Source organism: Triticum urartu, chromosome 5A (genome assembly GCF_056163025.1).
Source record: "Triticum urartu cultivar PI428250 chromosome 5A, HENAU_Tu73, whole genome shotgun sequence".
NCBI lineage: Eukaryota > Viridiplantae > Streptophyta > Magnoliopsida > Poales > Poaceae > Triticum > Triticum urartu.
The window spans coordinates 521116444-521139618 of record NC_141877.1 but is presented as its reverse complement, the minus strand read 5'-3'; the positions used below and the strand labels follow the sequence as shown (position 1 = coordinate 521139618).

Genomic DNA, 23175 nt, shown 5'->3' with positions numbered 1-23175 from the left:
CGTGCTTGCTATGGTCAATGATTTACACTATGTAATCTTTGGAAAGGGTCCCGGTGGACTAGCTGTTTCGAATGACGCTGAGGGACACGCACCCATGTGGAAGAAGAAATCTATATTTTGGGACCTACCCTACTGGAAAGACCTAGAGGTCCGCTCCTCAATCGACGTGATGCACGTGACGAAGAACCTTTGCGTGAACCTGCTAGGCTTCTTGGGCGTGTATGGGAAGACAAAAGATACACCTGAGGCATGGGAGGACCTGCAATGTTTGCACGAAAAAGACAGCATGCCTCCGAAGCAGTATAAAGGTCCTGCCAGCTACGCTCTTACGAAAGAAGAGAAAGAAATCTTCTTTAAATGCCTTCTCAATATGAAGGTCACGACTGGCTTCTCGTCGAATATAAAGGGAATAATAAATATGCCAGAGAAAAAGTTTCAGAACCTAAAGTCTCATGACTGCCACGTGATTATGACGCAACTGCTTCCGGTTGCATTGAGGGGGCTTCTACCGGAAAACGTCCGATTAGCCATTGTGAAGCTATGTGCATTCCTCAATGCAATCTCTCAGAAGGTGATCGATCCAGAAATCGTACCAAGGCTAAGGAGTGATGTGGCGCAATGTCTTGTTAGTTTCGAGCTGGTGTTCCCACCATCCTTCTTCAATATCATGATGCACGTCCTAGTTCATCTAGTCGACGAGATTGTCATCCTGGGGCCCGTATTTCTACACAATATGTTCCCCTTTGAGAGGTTCATGGGAGTACTAAAGAAATATGTCCATAATCGCGCTAGGCCAGAAGGAAGCATCTCCATGGGCCATCAAACAGAGGATGTTATCGGGTTTTGTGTTGACTTCATTCCTGACCTTAACAAGATAGGTCTCCCTAAATCACGGTATGAGGGGAGACTGACTGGAAAAGGCACTCTTGGAAGAGACTCAATAATATGCAGGGACGGATATTCTTGGTCTCAAGCACACTACACAGTTCTACAGAACTCTACCTTGGTGACCCCGTATGTCGATGAACACAAGAACAGTCTGCGCTCCAAACACCCGGAGCAGTGCGACGACTAGACTACATGTGAACACATCAGGACTTTCAGCAGTTGGTTGGAAACACGTCTCAGAGGTGACAACACTGTTTGTGATGAGTTGTACTTGTTGTCCAGGGACCATCTTTGACTGTATTGACTTACAAAGGATACGAGATAAATGGGAATACATTTTACACGATCGCCCAAGATCAAAAGAGCACCAACCAAAACAGCGGTGTCCGCTTTGATGCAGCAACCGAGAGCGGAAAGGTTACATAGTGGACATATGGGAACTTGACTATGGACCTAATTTTAAGGTCCCTTTGTTTAAGTGCAAATGGGTCAATCTGTTAGGCGGCGGGGTACAGGTAGACCCATAGTACGGAATGACAACAGTGGATCTGAAAAAACTTGGGTACACTGACGAACCGTTCTTCCTAACCAATGATGTGGCACAGGTTATCTATGTGAAGGACATGTCTACCAAACCGAGAAAAGAAAAGATAAGGAAGTGAATACATCATACGATGAGCCAAAGTGCCACATAGTTCTTTCAGGAAAAAGGGACATCCTGGGAGTGGACGGCAAGACAGACATGTCTGAAGATTATGAAAAGTTTCATGAAATTCCTCCCTTCAATGTCAAGGCTGACCCAAGCATCCTGATAAACAATGAAGATTATCCATGGTTACGGTGCAATAAGCAAATGACACAAGCGAAGAAAAAGTGAAGACTTTCTCCCGCAACTATTATGATGATACCATGCCAAATTTGTAACAGACGAGCATGCTATGCCAACTTTTTCAGAGTTCATTTGAAAACTATGAATTTAGGTCGAATTTTCTCTATAGGTGCATCTATGTTCAAATTTAAACTATTCAAATTTGAAAACTAATGGCACTAACAGAAAGTTTATTTTTTTCTAAAACTAATGGCACTAACAGAAAGTTTATAATTTTGCTGACCTAAAAGCAAAAGGAATTAAAAAATAAAGCAAAAAACAAAAGAAAATAAATAATATAGAAAACAAAACAAAAAAACTGGAAAAAAATAAAAATAGCAACAATAAGTATTTTGTTGTAAGTAGAAACAAAATAAAATAAATAAAGCAACAAAGAAAACAAAAAAAACTAAAAAAGTGTTTTCAAATTTGAAAACTAATGGCACTAACAGAAAGTTTATAATTTTTCTAAAACTAAAAGCAAAAAGAATTAAAAAATAAAGCAAAAAACAAAAGGAAATAAATAATGCAGAAAACAAAACAAAAAAACTGGAAAAAAATAGGGCTCACCCCTATAATATTTGTTATGACTAACTAAAATTACCAAATTGAGTATAATGATAAAACACAGTAATATTAAATAGCAGGAAAAAGATTGACTCAAAAATCAATTTTTATAGTAAAGTTATTCATAAACTAGTGATTCACACAAATTTTAAAAAATCAAATTTCAACTATTCAAATTTTAAAACTAATGGCACTAACAAAAAGTTTATAATTTTTCTAAAACTAATGGCACTAACAGAAAGTTTATAATTTTGCTGACCTAAAAGCAAAAAGAATTAAAAAATAAAGCAAAAAACAAAACAAAATAAATAATACAGAAAACAAAACAAAAAAACTGGAAAAAAAATAAAAATAGCAAGAATAAGTATTTTATTGTAAGTAGAAACAAAATAAAATAAATAAAGCAACAAAGAAAACAAAAAAACTAAAAAAGTGTTTTCAAATTTGAAAACTAATGGCACTAACAGAAAGTTTATAATTTTTCTAAAACTAAAAGCAAAAAGAATTAAAAAATAAAGCAAAAAACAAAAGGAAATAAATAATGCAGAAAACAAAACAAAAAAACTGGAAAAAAATAGGGCTCACCCCTATAATATTTGTTATGACTAACTAAAATTACCAAATTGAGTATAATGATAAAACACAGTAATATTAAATAGCAGGAAAAAGATTGACTCAAAAATCAATTTTTATAGTAAAGTTATTCATAAACTAGTGATTCACACAAATTTTAAAAAAATCAAATTTAACTATTCAAATTCTAAAACTAATGGCACTAACAGAAAGTTTATAATTTTTGTGACCTAAAATAAAAAAGAAAACACTACAAAACTATAAGTATTTAGTTCTAAGTAGAAACAAAAAAATAAAAAAAATAAAAAAGTGCCACCTACTGGGCCCCCACGGCCTGAATACGACTAGAAACCCTACCATGGGCCAGGATTCAGGCCCGCGGGAGGCCCAGTAGGCCCACAGGCACAGATTGCAGTGTTAGGCCCGAAAGCCTGCTTTAGAGAGGATCTCGAGAGGGAAGGCGCACCGCACCTTATAAACAGGTGCGCCTCCCTCTCAACTAGCGAGGTGGGACTAAATATTTGGGTTCGGGGCAGCACGGGCCTTTGCTCCCGGTTGGTGGCACCAACCGGGACTAAAGGATGGCATTAGTCCCGGGTCGGGGGCATTAGTCCCGGTTGGTGCTACGACTCCGGACTAATGCCATCCTTTAGTCCCGGTTGGTGCCACCAACCGGGACCAAAGGCCTCTTTTCAGCAGCCCAAAAGGGCGGGAAGACCAAAGGGCGGGAAGCGGCGGCCTTTGGTCCCGGTTGGTGGCACCAACCGGGACTAAAGGGAGGCATTCGTCCCGGTTTGTGCCACGAACCGGGACCAATGCTGTCGGTATATAAGCTGGACTTGTGAAAATTTCACAACTTCACCGTCAGTTCGTGCTCGACGCCCCAGCGCTGCTCCTCGTCGTCGTCGCCATCATCGCCCCTGCCTCCGACGCCGTCGCCGTGCCGCCCCTGCCCCCAACGCCGTCGCCGTGCCGCCCCTACCTCTGACGCCGTCGCCGCGCCGCCCCTGCCTCCACTGCCGTCGTCGCGCCGCCCCTGCCGCCGACCACGTCGTCGCCGCGCCGGCCCCTGCCCCGCGCCCTAGCCCCTTCCCGCGGCCCGCCCCCGCCCGCCAGCGCCCTTGCCTCCCCCGCCGTCGCCATCGCCAGACGCCCCCGCTGTGAGCCGCCGCGCCGGTCCGGCTCTGTTTTGATTTTATATTAGATTAATTTTTTGTTCATATATATATAATGTATATTTGTATGTATGTGGCTATATGTAAGTTCAGAGCATGTTTTTTATTAGATTAATTTCTTATTAGATTTATTACATTAATGTTTTTGTTCACAGCATGTTTTTGTTCATATATGTATTTTTTGTTCATATGTGTATTAATGTTTTTGTTGCATATATGCAATTTTTTTCAATGTATATATGTATGTGGTAGCTATATATGCATGATGGGGGGTGGGGGTCGATATATCCCCTCCCCGATAATTTCAACATGAGCGGAAGTCGATATACCCCCTCCCCGACAACATGAGAGAGGGACGAGGGGTCAAGAGAACTAAATAAGAATAAGAAAAAAGAAGAAAAAGAAGAGGAGAAGAAGAAAGGAATAGTGGAGAAGAAGAGAAAATAGAAATTCTATTTCTTCTTCTTCTCCACTATTCCTTTCTTCTTCTCCTCTTTTTTTTCTTCTTTTTTTTCTTCGATCTTCTCCTCTAGCTATTCCTTTCTTCTTCTCCTCTTTTTTCTTCTTCTTATTCTTCTTCTTCTTCTTAATTTTTATCGGGAACGAGGGTGTCGAGGATCGCCGAGGGGTCGAGGGTCGGGAACTAGGGTAGAGGGTCGAGGGTCGTTAAGGGGTCAAGGGTCGAGGGTTTCAGGGTCAAGGGTTCGAGGGTTCTATAGGGTCGAGGGTTCCAGGGTCGTCTAGGGGTCAAGGGTTCCAGGGTCGTCGAGGGTTCGAGGGGTCGAGGATCGCCGAGGGGTCGAGAGAGGTTTCCTAGTGTCAAAGTATTGAAGAAATCCATGCCTTCATCATTAGCCGGAAGTAACCAGGGCATGTTGGTACGAAGTTCTGCAAAGTTGTTCTGGAATGGAGTCCCGGATAGGATAATCCGCCTTTTGGTACGAATTCAGCAAAGGCCTTCCAAATAGCGATATTCGGAAGGCTCTTGCTGAACTTTGTACCAAAAAGCGAATTATCCTATCTAGGACTCCGTTCCAGAACAACTTTGAAGAGCTTCGTACCATCATGCACATGTTACTTTCGCCTAATGATGAAGACATGGTTTTGTTGAATCCTTTGACACTACGCAACCTCCCGACCCCTCGGCAATCCTCTCGAACATGAGAGGAAGAAGAGGATCGCCGAGGGGTCGAGGGTTCCAGGGTCATTGAGGGTTCGAGGGGTCTAGGATCGCCGAGGGGTCGAGAGAGGTTTCCTAGTGTCAAAGTATTGAAGAAATCCATGCCTTCATCATTAGCCGGAAGTAACCAGGGCATGTTGGTACGAAGTTCTGCAAAGTTGTTCTGGAATGGAGTCCCGGATAGGATAATCCGCCTTTTGGTACGAATTCAGCAAAGGCCTTCCAAATAGCGATATTCGGAAGGCTCTTGCTGAACTTTGTACCAAAAAGCGAATTATCCTATCTGGGACTCCGTTCCAGAACAACTTTGAAGAGCTTCGTACCATCATGCACATGTTACTTTCGCCTAATGATGAAGACATGGTTTTGTTGAATCCTTTGACACTACGCAACCTCCCGACCCCTCGGCGATCCTCTCGAACATGAGAGGAAGAAGAGGATCACCGAGGGGTCGAGGGTTCCAGGGTCGTCGAGGGTTCGAGGGGTCGAGGATCGCCGAGGGTTCGAGAGAGATTTCCTAGTGTCAAAGTATTGAAGAAATCCATGCCTTCATCATTAGCCGGAAGTAACCAGGGCATGTTGGTACGAAGTTCTGCAAAGTTGTTCTGGAATGGAGTCCCGGATAGGATAATCCGCCTTTTGGTACGAATTCAGCAAAGGCCTTCCAAATAGAGATATTCGGAAGGCTCTTGCTGAACTTTGTACCAAAAAGCGAATTATCCTATCTGGGACTCTGTTCCAGAACAACTTTGAAGAGCTTCGTACCATCATGCACATGTTACTTTCGCCTAATGATGAAGACATGGTTTTGTTGAATCCTTTGACACTACGCAACCTCCCGACCCCTCGGCGATCCTCTCGAACATGAGAGGAAGAAGAGGATCGCCGAGGGGTCGAGGGTTCCAGGGTCGTCGAGGGTTCCAGGGGTCGAGGATCGCCGAGGGTTCGAGAGAGATTTCCTAGTGTCAAAGTATTGAAGAAATCCATGCCTTCATCATTAGCCGGAAGTAACCAGGGCATGTTGGTACGAAGTTCTGCGAAGTTGTTCTGGAATGGAGTCCCGGATAGGATAATCCGCCTTTTGGTACGAATTCAGCAAAGGCCTTCCAAATAGCGATATTCGGAAGGCTCTTGCTGAACTTTGTACCAAAAAGCGAATTATCCTATCTGGGACTCCGTTCCAGAACAACTTTGAAGAGCTTCGTACCATCATGCACATGTTACTTTCGCCTAATGATGAAGACATGGTTTTGTTGAATCCTTTGACACTACGCAACCTCCCGACCCCTCGGCGATCCTCTCGAACATGAGAGGAAGAAGAGGATCACCGAGGGGTCGAGGGTTCCAGGGTCGTCGAGGGTTCGAGGGGTCGAGGATCGCCGAGGGTTCGAGAGAGATTTCCTAGTGTCAAAGTATTGAAGAAATCCATGCCTTCATCATTAGCCGGAAGTAACCAGGGCATGTTGGTACGAAGTTCTGCAAAGTTGTTCTGGAATGGAGTCCCGGATAGGATAATCCGCCTTTTGGTACGAATTCAGCAAAGGCCTTCCAAATAGAGATATTCGGAAGGCTCTTGCTGAACTTTGTACCAAAAAGCGAATTATCCTATCTAGGACTCCGTTCCAGAACAACTTTGAAGAGCTTCGTACCATCATGCACATGTTACTTTCGCCTAATGATGAAGACATGGTTTTGTTGAATCCTTTGACACTACGCAACCTCCCGACCCCTCGGCGATCCTCTCGAACATGAGAGGAAGAAGAGGATCGCCGAGGGGTCGAGGGTTCCAGGGTCGTCGAGGGTTCGAGGGGTCGAGGATCGCCGAGGGGTCGAGAGAGGTTTCCTAGTGTCAAAGTATTGAAGAAATCCATGCCTTCATCATTAGCCGGAAGTAACCAGGGCATGTTGGTACGAAGTTCTGCAAAGTTGTTCTGGAATGGAGTCCCGGATAGGATAATCGGCATTTTGGTACGAATTTAGCAAAGGCCTTCCAAATAGCGATATTCGGAAGGCTCTTGCTGAACTTTGTACCAAAAAGCGAATTATCCTATCTAGGACTCCGTTCCAGAACAACTTTGAAGAGCTTCGTACCATCATGCACATGTTACTTTCGCCTAATGATGAAGACATGGTTTTGTTGAATCCTTTGACACTACGCAACCTCCCGACCCCTCGGCGATCCTCTCGAACATGAGAGGAAGAAGAGGATCGCCGAGGGGTCGAGGGTTCCAGGGTCGTCGAGGGTTCGAGGGGTCGAGGATCGCCGAGGGTTCGAGAGAGGTTTCCTAGTGTCAAAGTATTGAAGAAATCCATGCCTTCATCATTAGCCGGAAGTAACCAGGGCATGTTGGTACGAAGTTCTGCAAAGTTGTTCTGAAATGGAGTCCCGGATAGGATAATCCGCCTTTTGGTACGAATTCAGCAAAGGCCTTCCAAATAGCGATATTCGGAAGGCTCTTGCTGAACTTTGTACCAAAAAGCGAATTATCCTATCTGGGACTCCGTTCCAGAACAACTTTGAAGAGCTTCGTACCATCATGCACATGTTACTTTCGCCTAATGATGAAGACATGGTTTTGTTGAATCCTTTGACACTACGCAACCTCCCGACCCCTCGGCAATCCTCTCGAACATGAGAGGAAGAAGAGGATCGCCGAGGGGTCGAGGGTTCTAGGGTCGTTGAGGGTTCGAGGGGTCTAGGATCGCCGAGGGGTCGAGAGAGGTTTCCTAGTGTCAAAGTATTGAAGAAATCCATGCCTTCATCATTAGCCGGAAGTAACCAGGGCATGTTGGTACGAAGTTCTGCAAAGTTGTTCTGGAATGGAGTCCCGGATAGGATAATCCGCCTTTTGGTACGAATTCAGCAAAGGCCTTCCAAATAGCGATATTCGGAAGGCTCTTGCTGAACTTTGTACCAAAAAGCGAATTATCCTATCTGGGACTCTGTTCCAGAACAACTTTGAAGAGCTTCGTACCATCATGCACATGTTACTTTCGCCTAATGATGAAGACATGGTTTTGTTGAATCCTTTGACACTACGCAACCTCCCGACCCCTCGGCGATCCTCTCGAACATGAGAGGAAGAAGAGGATCGCCGAGGGGTCGAGGGTTCCAGGGTCGTCGAGGGTTCCAGGGGTCGAGGATCGCCGAGGGTTCGAGAGAGAATTCCTAGTGTCAAAGTATTGAAGAAATCCATGCCTTCATCATTAGCCGGAAGTAACCAGGGCATGTTGGTACGAAGTTCTGCGAAGTTGTTCTGGAATGGAGTCCCGGATAGGATAATCCGCCTTTTGGTACGAATTCAGCAAAGGCCTTCCAAATAGCGATATTCGGAAGGCTCTTGCTGAACTTTGTACCAAAAAGCGAATTATCCTATCTGGGACTCCGTTCCAGAACAACTTTGAAGAGCTTCGTACCATCATGCACATGTTACTTTCGCCTAATGATGAAGACATGGTTTTGTTGAATCCTTTGACACTACGCAACCTCCCGACCCCTCGGCAATCCTCTCGAACATGAGAGGAAGAAGAGGATCGCCGAGGGGTCGAGGGTTCTAGGGTCGTTGAGGGTCCGAGGGGTCTAGGATCGCCGAGGGGTCGAGAGAGGTTTCCTAGTGTCAAAGTATTGAAGAAATCCATGCCTTCATCATTAGCCGGAAGTAACCAGGGCATGTTGGTACGAAGTTCTGCAAAGTTGTTCTGGAATGGAGTCCCGGATAGGATAATCTGCCTTTTGGTACGAATTCAGCAAAGGCCTTCCAAATAGCGATATTCGGAAGGCTCTTGCTGAACTTTGTACCAAAAAGCGAATTATCCTATCTGGGACTCCGTTCCAGAACAACTTTGAAGAGCTTCGTACCATCATGCACATGTTACTTTCGCCTAATGATGAAGACATGGTTTTGTTGAATCCTTTGACACTAGGCAACCTCCCGACCCCTCGGCGATCCTCTCGAACATGAGAGGAAGAAGAGGATAAAAAAAGAAGAGGAAGAAGAAAAAAAAGAGGAGAAGAAAGAATAGAGGAGTAGAACTCCTCTATTCTTTCTTCTCCTCTTTTTTTTCTTCTTCTTCCTCTTTTTTTTATCGGGAACGAGGGTCGTCGAGGGACATAGATGTAGTGTCGTCGTTGTCGATATATACCCCCTCCCGATAGCTTACTATGATTAGGTAGCTAGTTCTACGTTTGGCACTAATATATCCATCTGTCATGTTTGAATAATAATTGCCATGCTGTAAATATTTTTAGAAACTATGGACACCGCCCTAGACGAAGCAAAAGAAGCGTTGTTGAGGGACATAATCACAGAAGGAAGTGATGCCGTCTCGTTGTTTCTCAACGAAACCGATGGTCTGGAAGGAGAGGGTGAACAAGCTGGCTACGGTGACCGAATGCCGGTGCAAGAAGAAGAACATGAGGACGGTCCGGTGACCCAATGCCGGTGCAAGAAGGAGACCGTGATGACGGCTCCGGTGACCGAACCGAGTCCGGCCAGGTATATATATTAGTTAAGCCTGTGCTGACTAGCTGATTGATGCATTCATTTTTTTGGTATGTACACATATTAATTAAGTCTTTGTTCTTTTTTCTAGCCCTCCAGATCGAGCACAACTTCGGTAAAGAGACGAGGCCCGAAGAAAAAGTTGAGCTCGGATGAAAAGTTTGAGATCATAGCAATCGCGCCCGACGGCCAACCGATTGAACCCATCCGAACAAAGAACGCATTTGTTGCTCAGTGCGGGGTTCTGGTTAGGGACAAGATCCCGATAAGCATCCAGCAATGGTTTAAGACGGCTACAGAAGACCCTGAGGTGTCTTATGTCAATGATATGCAGAAAAATGATCTTTGGACTGAGCTGAAGTCAAATTTCACCCTACCGCCAGAGGATAATCCAGAGAACCCAGTTAAAGAGAAATTAATCAAGTCTTTTGCTCTTAAGAGGATGGCAGAACTATTCAGGAGGTGGAAGAAAGAGCTGAATAAGTTTGTCGAAAATAATGAGACACCAGAATTCAAGGGCAGATATGAGAAGATCAGAGATCACTGGCCCGCATTTGTGGCCCACAAGACATCGGAAAAGAGTAAGAAGATGTCGGCGACAAACAAGCAAAATGCTGCGAAGAAGAAGCTTCACCATCGCACGGGGTCAGGTGGCTACCTCGTAGCCCGGCCTAAGTGGTCCAAGACTGAGAATGATCTGGTTGATAAAGGGATCGAACCAGAGACAATTAACTGGCCAGACCATTGCCGGACTTGGTTCTTCGGGGCTGGCGGAACCTTGGACCCTGTAATAGGGAAGTGCATTTGGACAAACGATCAAATGGACATACCAGTCAGGAAGCTTAAGCAGTATATCGAAGCAGCGCAGGAAGGGACGTTCTTTCCAGACAGAGAGAACGACGAGCTCACAATGGTCCTCGGGAATCCTGAGCACCCTGGACGGACACGAGGCACGCCAGGCTCCATTCCGTGGAAGGTTGGGTTTCCGGACGCAGGCGGTTACAAATCCCATGAGAGGAGGAAAAAAGTGCAGCAGACCCAAATGCAGGCGCTGCAGGCAAGGGTAGACGCGATAGAGGAACGAGAAGCAAATCGCAGCAAACGTACTGCCGAAGCCTCCCCCGAAGCTACCCCGCCATCTCAGCGCAGAAGCAGCGTGGCTTCCACCGAGCTGCTTCAGCCGGAGCATGCCTTGACGGCTCCTGCCAGCTATCCCGTGGATGTTATCACGGAGTCTCAAAATTGCCACCTTATGACGCAATGGATGAATTTGAAGGTCAACGCGGCTGTTGGCTCTGTTTATCCTACTGAACCCGGCGCAACTTTTCACTGTCGGCCGATTCCAGAAGGATATGCTAGGGTGATGGTGGATGAAATAACGAAGGGATATGAAGACCTCCAGCTTGACCACCCTACCGGTGAAGGGGAGACTCGGCTGGGGTCTCCTCTGAAGACTCCATGCCTATGGCGGAAGGAGTTCATCAACCTTCCGAACTGGACGCCTCCGCCTCCTCCTCCTCCTCCTCCGGCGAGTCAGGGCACTCCGCCTCCTCCACCGCCTCCTCCTTCGGCGAGTGACGATCAGGGCCCTCGGCCGGCTCCTTCTCCGGCGCGTGGCTGCACTCTGCCTCCTTCTCCGCCTGCGCCGACGCGCCCGAGCAGCCAGCCTCCTCCTTCTCCGCCTCGTCAGCAAGGGCGGAAGAGACCTGCCGCCGCTCCAGCTGCTCCGGCGCGTCGTAGTCCTTCTCCTCCGCCTCGTAAGCAAGTAAAGAAGACAACCGCTCCGTCTGCTCGGTCGGCGTCTAGCAGTACAACCAGAGGCGGGAGGACATACAGATTCGGTCCTTCTCTGAAGACTCCAGAGAAGTTACCATACGAGAGGACCCCGGAGGAGAACGCAAAGATCGCGCAAACCGAAGTGGATGACTGGTTTCAAGGGTTGAAAGCAAAGAGACATCCACCTCCGGAGGAGAAGGTAGATCCGGTGAAAGTGAAGCGCACTCTGGCTGCCCTGGCAAAACCACCCAAGTCTCCACCGAAAGGCAACTATGAGCGCATTATTGCAAAGACAAGGGCCGAAGCGGAGCGGTCGGGAAGTACAGTCAGTGATCAAAGGCTGAAAGAACGACGAGTAGCTGGGAAACAAATTGCCCAGCTCGGCAAACAAGCGAAGCAATCGTGCCCCCCCCCCTCAAGGTGCCTAGCGACATCGTCGATCCGAGGATGGTGCCCGGTTATGGCAATGTTGACGATTACCTGCCCGACGATGTACATTATGATCCCATGGAGGTGCAGATACACAGATACGAGTACGGGAAGCCTCTCGTCAAAGATGAAAAATCTTTAACAACGATGATGCGAAGGTTACATGATTGGTACTTGAAAATCTGCAGAGAGTCTGGGGGGGGAGTACTTTGTATGCGAGAGTTAAACCGGAGCATGACCTCGTTGGAATTGAACTGTTGCCTATTCCATTTGAGGAGTTCTATCAGTTTTTCAATCAATTGGCCCTCGATAAAATAACGATCACCTGCTACTGTCTGTAAGTACTACTACTTCTGTCATTAAGTCTCTCTATATAGCTCATCTCTTTCATTGCATGTATTTATAATTATCCTCACTATATTATGCAGAATGAAGATCGCCGAATTGAAGAAAAGACAAATCGGTGATATTGGGTTCGTTAACACATATCTCATAGATGCAACTGAGGTTGAACATCGTCCCGGAGATACCGAGGCCAACTTGCTACGATCATTTAAAAAAAATGAAAACAAAGATATAATACTCTTTCCTTACAACTTCAAGTGAGTGTTACTGTCTTGTGCATATTCGGTTTCCCTTATATATTAGTCTAGGTTATAGTAATGTAATTGATGAGTTATGCATGCGTGTGCAGTTTCCACTATATTCTCCTAGAGATTAGGCTTGAGCAGGGAGTAGTAACCGTCTTGGACTCTAAACGAAAAGATCCCCAGGAGTATGCGGACATGACTGAAATCCTCAAGAAGTAAGTTAAATCGATCATTATCCACCATATCAGCAACTTTGTTCATTTCCTGATATCAAGTAATTGTTTTCTTTGTCCGGCAGGGTTTGGAGAAAATTCACCAGAAAAGTTCCGGGACTGCCGAAGGAGCTGGAATTTAGACACCCGAAAGTAAGTACTATAGTAGCATGTTCCGCGCATCTCCTAGTGATTCAAGCGCTAGTTTCATCAATACCATTTAGCATTCTTGCTTATCAGTTTGATTAACCTCTATTTCTTGTAAAGTGGTTGTGGCAGGAACAAGGGAATGATTTCTGTGGATGCTACGTCTGCGAGTCCATCCGCCACATGACCTGTGAGCGGGACGGGTACTCTGACGAACAATATGAAGTACGTAAATAACAACATTCACAATTTTATTTTATTACCATCATTTGTATTGAGTTTCATTCATTCATATATATATATATATATATATATATATATATATATATATATATTGACCCCCTTCTTCAAATTAGATGTTTCGGAAGCGGGATGAACTCCTAGCACCAGCTCGCATGCGAGCAATTCAAGAGGAATTGGCGGCATTCTTTCTTGACCAAGTGATCGCTGAAGACGGAGAATACTATGTGGACCATGAGTCCGTATGATTATATTTGTAAGAGATAATTATTGTATATATGTAGCCGGTAGTGTCGGATAGATATACGAGAACTTGTTGTTCGACCAATCTCTCGGAGAAGGAGAGGTGGTCGATATCACTTCTCTCTGTATGCATATATGTTCATGACGATCTTCTGTTTCCTTCGTTTGATTACTAGCTAACTAGCGTGTCTAGTCCTCTCTATACGTATGTATAGTACGTAGCGTCGACCAAGCACGGACGTAAGAGAGTGTCGTCTCTATTAATTATAGCCAGCTAACACAATATATGAAACACTTAAATTAACCCCCCAAAACCCCCAACCCCCCCTCCCCTTTCAAAAAAAAACAAAAACCCCAGGCACAGAAATGCTGACGCGTGGATGCCTATTGGTTCCGGTTGGTGCCACCAACCGGGACCAAAGGGTCTCCTGCCTGGGCTCTGCGCACTGCCCACGTGGAGGCCCATCAGTCCCGGTTCTGGATTGAACCGGGACTAAAGGGTCGGGGCATTAGTACCAACACTTTAGTCCTGGTTCAGGAACCGGGACTAAAGACCCTTACGAACCGGGACTATAGGCCCTTTTTCTACCCGTGCAATGGCATGAATAAGGCTAATTGGGCGAAAGTCAGAGATACTTTCCACGCCATCCTTTTTTGGTATGAGCGTGATGTTCGCTGAATTGAGCCAATGAAGGTTGAAAGTGTGCAAGTTTCAGAAGTGGGTGACCGCACGCAAAATATCCTCCTTAATAATCTCCGAACAGACCTTGAAGACGAGAGCATACGCATGTCTACGTCTATCGCCTGGGCTGGCACTTTCCAAATAATACATGCATAGAAAAAACCATGCACCGATGGGCATGCATTGCTCCATGCATACATATTCTCCGGAACCCAACACTTGTAAAACAACGACACGTGCTGCCCAACACTTGTACCACCCAAACCCTTCTTCATTTGCCGCTGCATCACAAGATGAGCATGCCTCCTGGGCCTCTCCCCTTCCTCCTGATTTCGCCCATCTTGCAATGAAATCTCCGGTCGTGGAACTAATATGGATCAACTCAAGAGACAGACAACTGGCGCGTGGCACCTTCTTTCCCGCTGCATCCCAGTCCTATCACAAATACACATGGCCGGCCCCAGCCATCTCTGTCTATGTGTGTGAGTCCCCAATTTGATCTCTGAGAGAGAACCGCTAGACTGTGTAATAAACCTTTCTAGTTTGCATTATAAAGGGAGAAAGTTCTCCCATGTTGTGCCAATATGACCAATAGGATACGATCTCTGTTACTGCGCAAGTGCTTCTAGAAATGAAAATGCAAGAGCATGCATATGTGAGTGGTCGTGGTGATGGACTGTGGCCAGTTAAGTCGCTATATATGGTTGTGGAACCCTCGGTCCAAGTACATTACATGTGTGCCCCTAAATACACTGATAGGTGGTAGCGACCTTTCATCAATCAATCTATAAAAAGACGACCTCAACGGCTCAACCGGCCTGGCTGGCTAGCCAGTGAAGAACATGGCAAAATGTATACTCTCAACTTCTTGACTCATACCCCCTACGTTCCTAAATATAAGACGTTCGGGGAGTTCAGTTTACACTCCCCCAACGTTTTATATTTAGGAATGAAAGGAGTATTCAACATATATATGATAGAAAAACCTATCATTGTTTGTCTCCACACAGGTGATTCCAGGAAACGTACTTACATAGGAATGTAATTGACTACTGTATGGATGATCATCATGTGAAATGGACTACTGTATGGATGATCATCATGTGAAATGGACTACTGTATGGATGATCATCATGTGAAATGGAGATGTCGTACCTGACAACTCCTTAGTATGGAAAATCTTGCAAAAAAACCCTAGCAGTTTATAGAGACTTAGATTGTGTGTGTGTGTGCGCGCGCGCCCACACACACACGCGCGCGCACACGAACGCACGCATGCACACACCAACATCTAATGAGCACACTGCTTTGTGAGAGAGAGGTCCGAGGCAGCTGACCGAGAACCCTAGGTGCCTCTTGTCGCCTACCCTTCTTGCCGCCCCCATGGCTCGACACCGGGGAGGTTTTGATCAAGGCGGCCTGCTGAGGAGGTGTTCGAGGGCTACTGTGGATGGCGAAGGAAATAAAAGCTCGACTGATGACCTTCTTTAGGTGTTGCTCGGCAGTAATGTTATCATAGAAGAGGGCATCAGTGCATGGTTCTGGACGGCGATGAGCTCCTCAGACCAGATCCTGTGTGCAACAACGTGGGAAATTTGCTTCAGGTTTTCTTCACAGAGTCTTCATGTTTGGTTTGGGATGGCTAGGCGGCCACCCCCTACCCCGGTAGGAATAATATCGTCCACGGCTACCTCATTCAGTGGGTAAGCTTATCACTGACGAAGGGCGTGTGGAGATGTGTCTTCGACAGGTCTTCTGAGATCTGATCAGTTTAGGTTTTGGTAGTTCCGTTCGGATTTGGCTGACTTTCATGGTCTCCAGAGTTTCTACATGCCCTTATTGGCATTTTCTTCTCCGAGGCGGTGATTTGCCTCACAAATCGCATATGTCGGCATCTCCTGGTCTATACCGACGATCCGACCACTGCTACTACAAGTTCCTAGGTTTAAAAAAATTGCTCCGTCAAGGCGGAGGCCCTGAAACGGCATCGAGCTATGTTCACGGTGCGCCGGCAGTGGATGCAGGAGAAAGAAGAATTTTGGCACTCCTATGGATTTGAATGTAATTTTATTTTTCTGTAAGGGTGTTTTTGTAAGGATGTGTGATACTTAATATATAGTCCTAGGCCTTGTCGCAAAAAAAAAACTGCTAAGGATGCTACAACTGCTCTGAAATCAATAAGTAGCTACTATTTTATGTTTTTTAATGCTAGCTTTCATCCTAAGATAAGATTAGGAATGGCTAATCGGAATTAGAGAGGGAGATTTCAAGTTAGTTCTTAAGGGCCAATTCTACTATCTGCATGCTTTAATCAGCAAGGTTCCAAAACACCACCATACCGGTTCATGCCCAGGAAAACTAAAGCTACAAACACATCTAATTTTCTATTTACTGTCAAAAACGCTCTTATATTATGTGACGGATGGAGTATTTAATACCCATCTTTCTTCCAATAATCTGCAATAAACTGATGCCATACACTTATGGGGAAATCTACTGCATTCTTACATTGAAAGATCTGCATCAAATCATACGGCAGGCTACAACATTCAACCGTTGGACAGGTGGATGGCTCGGTGTCTGTTCCCAAAGTATAATTGACAAACAAGAAACTAAAACATCATTATTGGATAGATAGATTGATACGTAGTTGGCAATAGTACCTACCTAGTTCACATATATATCCTCGTATATACCAAGGAAAAGCAAATCATTATTTTTCAGGTCCGACAAGCAACCAGAAACGAGCGTGGTGCAATGTACGGCTCTGCCAAATTTGTCATCCTTAGTAATCCTTAAAGAATGAGCACACACGAGCCTCCTTGTACACCTTCCCTGGCCTGCAGAAGTAGCCTTGCTCCGGAGCACAGTGCGAGTTGTTGGAGCAGACGCAGAGTCCTTCAATGGCACAACGCTTTTTGATGATGTTGGGACTTCCATTGATACCAAGAACCTTGTCAGTCCACTCATTGGAGAAGAGCCCCTCTGGATCGTACCTATCTTTCACCTTAAGAAACTCATGGACTTTTGGGTACTTCGCGATGGCACCATCGAAGGCGAAATTGCGGCTCTTACCCCAGTGCGGGATGCCGCCGTACTTACGCAGCGCCATTTGCTCGATCTCGTCCACCACATCGGCATGCGCACGCGGCATGCCTTCGGTGTGGCTCCGGTAATAGATGATGTCGACACCGATCGAGTCCTCCGGCTTGCCAAGATAAGCGGATGACGCCTTCACGTATCGTAGGAGCACGCCTATCCTGGCGTCGACAGAAGAACAAAACAAGTCCGGATTGAGGTTCCTGAGACGTTGCATGTCGGCGATGAATGCCGGTGCCTTGGACAGTGGGACACTAAAGCCGGAGTTGTCGAAGAAGGAGCCTCGGATACGCGGGTCCCAGGCGCAGGAAGTGAGGAGTCCATCCTCTGGGCTATTGAGACACGGGCCGGACGCCTGGATGCGGTGCTGGTACCCCACCACCGGATATCCCGTGAAGGAGACGCCGTCGTTGGTGAATATATTCAGCCGCTCCGACGCGGCCGCCTGCTGCTGCGCCGCCTCGCACCGGGCGGTGTCGGTGCCATTCTCCTGCAGCCGCTCTTCGGCGGCTCTTGCATCGATGAGCTCGCGCGTGGGGGTGGTGCGAAGAAGGGGCAAGTCGTAGAGGCCGTTGCCCGGGGTGGAGACGTCGACGCGGTCGTCCTGGCGGTAGATCACCTTGCCCTGGTGAGGCAGCCACGTTATGTCGCCGTATTCATGAAGATGACCCCACCGGGCTACCTGCTCTTGGAAGTCCGAGTCGTCGCGCTTCACCATCGTCACCGACCGCTTGAACAACGGCTGCATGGCCAGAGTCACATGAGAGATGACGCCGAGAACCCCAAGGGAGACCTTCGCCGCGTCCAGGTCCGGGTGGTCAGCCCCGAGCTCCCTCACCATGGCGAACCCCTCGCTCGCCGGCGCCGGAGTTACGATCCTCAGCCCGACCACGTACTCGTGCGCGCCGCCTCCCTTTCCCCACAGCGAGCTCCCGTGCGCTCCCGTGCTCAAGAGGCCCCCGATGGTGAGGCCGTGCCAGTACGGCGAGTGCGGCAGGGACAGCCCCGCGGCGGCAGCGGCCTCGACCAGGTCCCGGAGGAGCATGCCGCTCTCCACCGTCATGAGCCGCTTCGCTGCATTGACGCACACCGTCCGGTTGAGCCAAGCCGTGCTTATGATGGTGCCGTCGTCGCCGCCGGGGCACGCCAGCTTGGGAATGCTGTGGGAGTGCTTGGTGGCCACCCTCACCTTCTGTTTCGTGGACGCCACGGCTGCCACGGCCGCGACGAGCTCCTGCTCGGTCCGCGGGTAGGTGACCTTGGCCGCGCGGCAGATGGTGCGGTCCGTGAAGGAGCCGTACGTGTTGGTGATCGTGCAGTTGGACGTGCCATGCGTGCACATCACCGGGTCCGGCGGAGGGCTGCAGCCGGCGAGCTGGAAGAGGACTCCTAGCGAGAGAACCACCAGCAAGCTTTCCATTGCTCTTTTTTGCCCTAGTGACATTGATTTTTCTCTTGACTGGATACCTGTACTGCAGCCTGGGGTTGTAGCCAATAGAGACAAGCTAGGCCTTAAATAGGCATAAGGTCATGGTCTCGCGGCGTGGTGCATGCATGCATAACTTCGATCCTACTCAAGTTGGAGTCTGACTTCACTATATAAACCTTGCCCGTTTACGTGCGAATATGAGTTCAATATAAGTGAACCCACAGAGAAGCTAGCTGTGCGCAGACTAACGAATGGACGCAAGAGGTGCCATCTTAATTTTCTACATATATGCATGCGAGTTGTGTTTCTAAGGGCTAAAGGGCTTGTATCGCTAAAAACATTGTCAACAAGGTTATCCTCTAGGTTTGCTGTCTTTTTCTGGGTGGTTGTAGGTCAAGGCTTCGAACTCAAAGGAACAAAACGTTTAGTCTACTCTGTGTTAGCGTGATCGTGTGTTTTTTCATCCATCTAGCTGGAAAAAATATAAAAAGAAGGCATCCGCCCGGCTTTAGATTACTGGAGCCCTTAACAGTTGACATTACAACATCAAAATTACATGTATGCCACAAATTTCCATCACCCAGGTACAGGATTTTCCTAAGGGCCAAAGTGCTTGTATCGCCAAAAACTTCGTCACCAACGTTATCCTGTCTTTTCTGGGTGGTTGCAAGTCAAGGCCTCCAAGTCAAAGAAACAAAAAGCTCTATGATAGCATAATAGTGTGGTTTTCAATCCATCTGGCTGAAAGTTTGTTTTTTAGAAAGAAGGCATCTACCCAGCTTTAAATTAACAAATCCCTTAACAGTTGACACTACAATATCAAAACTACATATATGTCGCATAATTTGTTTAGCCGGATTTTCCTAATTAAAGCCAAAGGGCTTGTATCACTAAGAACTTCATCAACGACCTTATCCTCTAGGTTGGCTATCTTTTATGGGTGGTTGCAGGTCAATGCTTCGAAATCAAAAATCAAAAGGTCCAGTGAACTATGTGTTAGCATGATTGTGCGGTTCCCACCCATCTAGCTAAGAGCTTTTTTGTCAGAAAGAAGGCATACATCCGGCTTTAAATTAATGGCCCTTAACGGTTGATATTATAACATCAAAATTGCATGCATGTCACAAAGTTTCGTCGGCAGGGCTTTCCTAAGGGCGGCTAAAGGGCTTGTATCACCAAAACTTAGTCAACAATGGTATCCTCTAGGTTGGGTGTCTTTTCTAGGTGGTTACAGGTCAAGGCTTGGAAATTAAAGGAACAAAAATATTGAGTCAAATCTATGTTAGCATAATTATGTAGTTTTCCATCCATCTTGCATGCTAAAAGTCTATTTTTTAGGAAGAATGCATCAACCCGGCTTTAAATGAATGAAGTCGTTAACCTTGAGATTACAACATTGAAATTGCAGGTATGTCACAAAATTTTGTTAGCTGGATTTTCTTAAGGGCTTAAGGCTTGTAATTGTATCACTAGAAACTTCATCTACAATGTTATCCTCTAGGTCAGGGCCGACCCTGGGGGGGGGGGGGGGGGGGGGGGCAGGGGGGCGGCCGCCCCGGGCCCCCAAGATCAGGGGGGCCCTCCCGAGGTATATGCACTTAGCCCATGGGCCATGCCCAGCGAGGCTGACGAGCAGATCTTCGGAGGTAGCCCTTCCTTCGATCATGCAGAGAGGCAACCTTCCTAGGATCGCGACTTTCCCCATCGATGTGTACCCCGTTTGTACCTTCAAATTCAGATCACTATTCCATATTAACAGCCCCTGATCTCGCTCTTCCTGTTTCTTTTGCCAGCGGCGGTCACCGAACCGATTTATTAATCTAAGGCTGAGGGGATTCCTATTCTGGGGCCTGATCATCCGAATCCAATACACATAGTCGAGCACCTCCGCTAGGGCCTGACGCCAATTCATATTGTATCATCATTGAGCGTCGGTCGTCCGATTACCGACGCCGAGTCAACCGATCCCAGGTGCATCATGTTACCATTCCTCGCTTGAACTAACTAATTTATTTCTGCATAATAACTTGCGCCATTCAACATATAAATATGGATTTAGGGTTTATTTACGTGTTTATTCAGAGCATTCTATATTTATGTCCAGATTTATTAGATCCTCTTGAATTTTGACCCTAAAGCCGTTTAGATTTAACTCATAAAAATGATTCATATGCCAAAAAGTATATCATTGGATCAGTATTCTAAGGATGTTTTCTACGATTTCGTGAGATATAACACATGGTTTATTTGTCAATTTTTAGGTCAAAAATATGTTCAAAAATCGAAGGCGACTAATAAACCCAGACAATGAAAGTACCATGTCGAGCACACAGTGCCAGAATTATAAGGACTCGTCCTGATCGCACACAAGAGGATCACCTACACGCCATGGCACAAACCATGTTATGGCGGCAGGTATACAAGCATAAGTGAGCTCATTATAAATCTCGTATCCATTATGATTGTCATAATGTTTATATAAGATAAGGGGCCTGAGTTTTAGTTTAGCCCCGGGCCCCCAAAATCTCAGGACCGGCCCTGCTCTAGGTTGGCTAACTTTTTTTGGTTGGTTGCAAGTCAAGGCTTCGGTGTGAAAGAAACAAAACACCTAGTCAAATATGTGTTAGCGTAATTGTGTGGTTTTCCGTTCGTCATGCTTAAAGCTTTTTTTAGATAGAAGACAGCCGACGGTCTTCAAATTAATGAAGCCCTTAAAAGTTGACATTACAACAAATCAGAAAGAAAAGTAAACGACGAGATACAAAGGTGCTAACGAAGCATCAACAAAGACGCCGATTACAACATGGAAAATATAGTTTCATAAACTATGGTTTCATATTTTATTCATTTGGTATCTTCATTGTTAATATCCTTTCCTATAAACTTGGTCAAACATAGAGATATTGAACATCTGAGAAAAATTATATACCTAACATTTTGGATAGAGGAAATACTACCTAATAATAAATTAAGTTGCCTGCAAACAAAATCAAGTAACATGCATGTGACAAGGATGACTAACATGCAAACTTATAGCCTCAATCCTTATCCAATAAGGTGGCGTTCTGAAGGTCAGTTTGACCTCTTCTAGTTTTGGTGATTGACACAGTTCACTCCTTGGCTTGATTTGTACACGAGTTAACAGTTAATCGGACTTGATGGATATCACTCTATTTAATGTGACTTGCGGAACTCGTTCTGGTCTTGTAGTCTTGGTCTCTATGTTTCATACGACCTCGCAAACATGTGTCTTCCGAGTCTTCAACGCACTTCCTAGAATAACTTTGGCCCACTGCAGGGAAAACTTCCTTAGAAACAATGGTGATGTGTATATTAGAGAAACCAAATGTATATGTGATTCATATGTCATAGTTTAGGCATGGAAATGCCCTGCTTGTCCCCATCTATCTGATATGATGTGTAATTGAGCTATTTGTGCAGCAATTCTGTGTTTTGCATGTGCCACCTTATCACACAGAAAGCCGCTTTTACTCTCCATCCCTCTTGGCCTGCCATGTGTGTGTGACTCAGGGTGGGACGCATGCTAACTAAACGGATACGAGCTGAAAATGTTATGAGTAGCAAACAACATTTGATCTCAACTGAATTCCAAGTCCATTTGTGCAAACTATTGTATGCTCACCAGCCCGGCAGCAACTAGCTTGTTGGATACTGCGGTGTGGAAGCCTTTCCGTGAGACATACACCCTCCGTCTCATAATGTACTACCATCAGTGGTGGATCTAGGGGTGGGGTCGTAGGGGGCATGGTCCCCACAAAAAAATTGCAAATTTACTTTTACTAGTGCATACTTATGTACAATATATACTCATTTTTTTGTGCCGTTCAACCATCATTGCCCGTGCTTGCCTCCATGTTGGTAGAATTCTAGATCCGCCATTGACTACCATCTTATATTATGAGACGGAGAGAGTACAACCTATGGAGTAACAACATGCTGCACTCCCCACTGGAGAAGCGCACTTGCTGGACAACGTAGGTAAATACGGGTATATACTATCCGGTTCTGATGAACACACTGCCCGTCTCCTCACTTATGATTTGCCAAATCTTGCCACAAATTTTCAGTTGACGGCACTAATTTCGATCAGCTCAAGCGACAACATAGAGACCAGTTGCACCTCCTTCCCCACTGCTTCCCAAATCCCATCACATGTGTATGGTCATCTCTCTCTCTCTCTCTCTCTCTCTCTCTCTCTCTCTCTCTCTCTCTCTCTCTCTGAGCAATCAAGAGAGAGTCTCTCTCCATTGCAAGTGCATGCACATTTCAGGTTTGGATTTTGTGATGATAAAGGTTTTTCCAAGTTCTGCCAATGGGCGGTGCCCTATATATGTTTGTTGTGACCATTCACCCTATAAAAAAGGCCAACCTGAACCACGAACGTACCTAGCGAGTGAAGAAACTTGGTCTACCTGCTCACTGCAATTCATGGTTTCTTTTAGCTCTCGTTATGGCAGAACCACCGACATGTCTGCATGCACATGTCCCCTCTTGCCGAAAAAATCCCTTCTCTTGATAGAACTCGTGGCAATAAATTCAAATTGGTCTTCATGC

General features: G+C 46.1%; 1 pseudogene; it reads right to left on the bottom strand.

Moving 5' to 3' along the window:
* Positions 1-16681: 16681 nt before the first annotated feature.
* On the bottom strand, positions 16682-18703 carry LOC147972433 (putative L-gulonolactone oxidase 4 pseudogene; annotated as a pseudogene).
* Between the last annotated feature and the right edge of the window lie 4472 nt (positions 18704-23175).